We start from the raw sequence: 6,000 nt of genomic DNA on the forward strand, positions 1-6,000 counted from the left end.
AGTTACTCATGCCCACATAAAGAAAAGGAAGGTTTAATAGCTTCGTAGTTTCATGACCCAACAATTTTTGTGTAGCTCTGGGCTTTCTATTGATTACAGCCAACGAGTTTTATGTGCTGTATCCAGGCTACAGAACAGTGTGCACATTTTAATGAACATGATCTCTTTTAATATTGATTGCATTGGAGAGTGATGTAATGAATTGAGAGAATGCACAGCTGATATTTCATCAGCCAATGAGTAGTCATTAGCCATAATGTAAGAGTGGTGAAGGTGTGCTATATTTAAATTTATTCTTTTTCACTTAATAAAGAATTAGAAGTGCTTAAGATTTCACAGGGCATTGCTTCCTGTTTGCGCACAAACTTTGGGCCCAGTTCTGTGCAGCCTTTGAGCACTGTGTGTGCCTGCACATAGAGAGTGAAGAAGAAAAAACTTACGTTTTGAAATGGCTCTTGGAAGGGGACCATTTGAAAAAAGAAATCAACAAACTAAACACAGCCAAATACTGAACATCTCTCTGGAGGCCAAAGTCACCCACAATGATGGGAGATTCAAGGATCTCCGCAGCATTTGTATGAAATAATAATAGAACTCTAAGTTCTTTCTGCTGGCCTTAATGTTGCTCATTAAAGGTTTTAGCAGAGACCTGGATACAGTCTCATTCGAGTGAGGTGTTTGGAATTAAAATACAGATAAAAGGGAAAAGGTTAATCCAGGTCAAGGGAACAGACCCAAACTGGCATTGCATAAGATTATAGTATCTTTCCTCATTTCTTCAATGGTCAGCAGGAGTTAGCTTTAAGTAACACTCTTCTCTGCAAAATCTCCTAAATGAGAGTCTGTTCGTGGTATTAACTGTGAAGATTTTGGCTTTGTCAGTATCCTTAACCACTAAACACTGATTTTGCACCCTGAGAGAGTTTTGTCTGCCTTAATGCAGAAATGTGCTAAACACAACCTCGGGGAGACTGGCATACAGAACTCCTTATTATATGATGTAATCATGACACGTCTTTCCTCTTTTCTCATCCTTAAGAATCTGTATCAGTTGTAGGAAGTACATCAAAACATTACTGACCCCATTTTCCTAACAATGAGTGAGGCAGGACCCCAGAGCTGAACACTACCAAATGCTGAGGCAGATGTATCTGAATACGTCCTGCCTTGTGGCTTGATGTACTAGTGAACCAACCCTAAAGCCTTCAGCCAGCCAGCAGTTCCCTACTCTTCAGAATCCCTTATAGCATCCCCTCAATGTGCAAATTCAGAGCTGAGGATGCTGCTACATTAGAGAGTGACAGTGAGTAATCAGGAGCTCTTGTTTCTGTTCCTCACTCCACTATGCATGGGGTGGTGTCAGGCAAACGACTCAGCAGGTCTTTGCAAGCCTCCTCCCACTTGGAGGAAACAAAGAGAGAGAAGGACACAGGAATTCTTTCCTTTATTCTAATAGCTGTCGGTATGGTATGCTTTTGTTCTTTACAAGAAACTCCCAGAGGAGGGCAATTCTTATAAACCAAGCTTACATTAAAATCATTGAACTTGAAATCCAGCTGATTGAGATCTATATGTCTTGCTGCCCCAGAGACAAATTAAGGCCTGTTTGAAGTGGGTGCAGCTTTAACACTATTGTTAGTGTTGACACATTTTGCACCAGATCTGAATCTATCTCCATTCTTACATTATTATGTACAAAGAATGGGTAGCGCACACCCTAACTCACTCAATATTTTATGTTTGAGTGATGTTAATTCATCTTTCTTGGTAAAACTCAACCATTTGGACTTGATGATCTCAAAGATCTTTCCCAGCCTGGTCTGGTCTGGTCTGGTCTGGTCTATTCTATTCTATTCTATTCTATTCTATTCTATTCTATTCTATTCTATTCTATTCTATTCTATTCTATTCTTCTACAGCCTGTTCGCCACAGAGTCCAACTTAAATGCTAACCTTTTGTGCAGAGGTGAATCCAGCCTCTGTTTATATGTGTAATGATAAGCAGATCCAGATCTCAGGTTTTAGAAACTCTTTGCAGGACAGAAGCACTGAAGCTCTACATTGGGAGGCTTTAAGAAGGAAAACACAGGTATGTTTGGCTCCGTGTATATTTTAGGATGAAGGAAGCATTAGAAGCATTCAAATGTATTGGTGCAAGGTCTTCTGATCTACAGTAACACAAGGCATGCAGTGTGAAGCCTAGCTCAAGAGTCTTTTCAGTCAAAGACTTCAGCCAAGTTTGTAGTGTGTAAACTGGGGTATGTGAATGTGCTCAATACCACCCAGCTTGCTAGGAGCATAGGAAGGAAGGGTGACTGGGTTCTTTAAACAGTTAGACCTAACAAATGACTCGTTTTGAAGTCTTAGGAAAGAATGTGTGCTACAGTGCACTAATACTGGCAAACAAGCGAGGAGAAACGGATACGGCCAAAAGTTGGCAGATCTTCTCTTGGAATGTAAAGGAGGGGGGGAATGAAGCCAAGAATAAAAAGACTAGGCATTATTTTTTTCCACAGTTGTTTATAGAAAAGGGATAGGTTTCACTTTTCACCTTTTTCCAATTTAATGTGTATTTTTTCTTCTAGTTTGGTTTTTGCTACTTTCTAAAATCCCTCCATCCATTGTTCTATTGCAGGTCATTCAGCCTTACATAGAGATGGCTTTGTAACCCAGGTTGTATCCCTCTGCTTCCCATCTGCAAAATCCAAGGATCACATCTAGTTCACTGCTAAGCATTTGCATTTAGCCTGCGTGCTTTGCATAGAAAACAAGCACTCACAGCCTGTTTCTTCGAAGATATAAAAGCCAAACAAACGCCCGGAAGGATGGGAAACATCTTAAATGAAAATGGCTGGCAGATTTCAAATCTCATCATCATATAAGTAAGGATCAAATAGGAAGTTTATTTATTCTGGAAGTGGTCTGGAAGAGGGAGAGGGAATGAAGAAACAGTGATTAAAGGTAATGGCTCATCAGAACAGGCCTTCCTAGATCATCTCTCATATTGCATAAATTAATATAGACTCTCCTTCTATTATTTCCATGTGTGAAATGTTTCACATTCTGGGGCAGTGTTTTGAGTTTTTTTCACATGCATGTTTATGTTTCTGTCTTACATTAACACATAGTGAATTGGTTTAAGGATTTAATTGGCAATTGCTCTCTACAACTACCTGAAGGGAGGTTGTAGCCAGGAGGCGGCTGGTCTCTTCTCCCAGGCAACCAGCACCAGAGCAAGAGGACACAGTCTCAAGCTGCGCCAGGGGAGGTTTAGACTGGATGTTAGGAAGAAATTCTTCATAGAGAGAGTGATTCCCCATTGGAATGGGCTGCCCGGGCAGATGGTGGAGCTGCCATCATTGGAGGTGTTTAGGAGGAGACTTGATGGGGTCCTTGGTTGCATGGTTTAGTTGACTAGGTGGTGTTGGATGATGGGTTGGACACAATGATCTTGAAGGTCTCTTCCAACCTGGTCTATTCTATTCTATTCTATTCTATTCTATTCTATTCTATTCTATTCTATTCTATTCTATTCTAACAGATTGTGTTATTATATATTCTATTCTAACAGATTGTGTTATTATATTAATGGACAGTGGATATATCCAAGAAATAGCACAAAGCTGAATGTTGTGTTCAGTGGAACTAAGGTCTTTCCAAGGGTACAGAGTTTCTTGCTCCAGCTACTGGATGAATGTGGTCTGTGCTACCTCTGTGGGTTCTGTTCAGTAGATCTGGGCAGGGCAGTGGTCACACTGCCACTTACATACACACCGGATTGTGATTCACACACATGCCCACTGTTGCATTCAAGCTGACAGAGAATGTAGATCAAACATGCAGATCCTTTTGTTGGTTAGCCGCCCACACTGTATCTACTTACCATATACTGAGTGACTACCTAATCCAGACAGATTTATATATGAATTTTTTGCTTTCATCACCACCACAGCTGAGAAACACCACCAGGTTACACTTTCTCAAATAGGAACTCTGGATATTCCCAGAAATGTTTGATTTAATTTAACATTTTCCCTTCTACCGGGTGGAAGGGCCATGGCAGTGAATTGCTCCAGTCCTTTGGATGTCAGATGAAAGTGGCATTCATCTGCTGGTAGTCTAAGCTGTAGAACACACTCTTGTTTAAAACTCTGAAAGGTAAATGTCATTGTGAATGTATGATTTTTCTTGGTTGTTGTATAGACAAGGGACAGTAAGTTTGTGGTAGCATCATTCTCTTGCTGAACATAAATAATCAGTGCTGTGAAACCTGGGAGGCCAGGTAAGTGTACATGAATTTTCCACTCACAGATCCAGTCCTGCAGGGTATGAGACTTTCAGCTTCTTGTTTATTTGTTTGTTTCTTGTTTGGGTGTGTTTTATTTGTTTGTTTGGTTTCTAACTTCAGTATGCTCTGAAAAGTTTTTCCAGCAAAACATTTCAGATTGAAAGGCTTTGGCTAAGCTTCAAAGAAGAGTTATGTGAGTGTATAGGATCATAGCTGCAAACACCCTGTCAGGTTCCTTGTAAGTACCTGGAGAATGCCACTGGAGTTCCTGGTTTTGCAGAACTCTCAAACTGTTGGGTGGTTGCTTTTTTAATTTTGAGAATGTTTGTTAAACTTTCTTCATATACTTCAGAACTCCCTTTATTTTCTTGGGGATGGTTTTGAAACCTAATTTTTAATCAAACTCCTAGGTGAGGGCATGTAGAAACAGAGAAAAAAACCTCAGGAAAAAGAGCAACAAACTGAGCAGGCAAATGCTGGCTATATAGCAGAACACTCATACCCTACCCCGCCCCTCCAAATGAATAACCACTTATTTACCAGCAAAGGCAATCAACTGAAAATTATTAAATGTTGTGGTCAAAGCTTTCTGTCCAACATTCATTCAATCACTTTGTTTAGGTGCATTACAGTCATGTATTTTCTTTGCTCCTATGGATTTTTTTGCTTCGCGCACGAACAAAGCAATTTAGCATAGATTTGCGTGAATAGATTTATGCTCATTTGGTGCTCAGTTTTGATTGGATTTTACCAGCAAAATCCCTGGTGTGGTTTTAGAGAAAGGAAGTATTAAATTCATTTACACAAAATCCTAGAAACCATGAAGCTAATTTCCCATAGAACTTGGATCTGAAAGTTGAGTTCACACGTGCCTGTTTGCAACACTAGCACCCTTGTATAAACTATTAGCAATTTTTGGTCTTTTTGTCCTGCTGTTCAAGTTGCTCCATCAGAAAACCTCAAAAAGTGGAATTGTCCCCAATCCATCACCTAACTCCAAACCTCTATGCCTGTTCTGCTTAGCTTTTAGCATGGGCAGCGAGACCCTTGTAAAACCTGTTCACATTTGAGTTGCAGAAGTTTAACACAATGAGTTTAGGAGAGGATGGAGTTCCAGCTCATGCTGTGAATTTCCTGGCTTCTTATTGAAACCAGATGCTTGGTACTGTCCTAACATAGATTTTTATGGGTGAATACAGCAATATTTTATTTCATAAATGCGTGCTTTAGAACAAATCTAATGGGAATTGTAAAGCAGTACCTGACAATATCAATGTTTAAAAGTCCCAGTGCAGCATATTAAAACAATAGCAATTCTTTGCTCATGACACAGCTGAGGTGCAAATCCATCTGCTGATACCCTCTGTAAAATGTGTCAGAGGGAAGGGAGAAACACAGATGGAAGGGAGAAACACAATCTCTCAGGACAGTATTTCAGGGCCAAATGCAGTCTCTTATGGGATGTCTTTACAGATCGATTTCTCGGGGCTATGAAAAATAAATGTAAACATTCTTGCAGGAGTCTGTAAGCATTTATGGCTTTGTATTATGCATAACTTCTGTCCATTTATGGCAGAAAGAAACACCACAATGTGTAATGCAGACAGTTCCATGCTGAATGCTAGATGCTGAATTGGTATGTCAATGGGATTTAAAAAGAAATATTTTGTCCAGATCCATGTTTTCTTTCTTGGAAAGAAATAATTGTACAT

The sequence above is a fragment of the Dryobates pubescens genome, chromosome 1, assembly GCF_014839835.1.
Source record: "Dryobates pubescens isolate bDryPub1 chromosome 1, bDryPub1.pri, whole genome shotgun sequence".
Lineage (NCBI taxonomy): Eukaryota > Metazoa > Chordata > Aves > Piciformes > Picidae > Dryobates > Dryobates pubescens.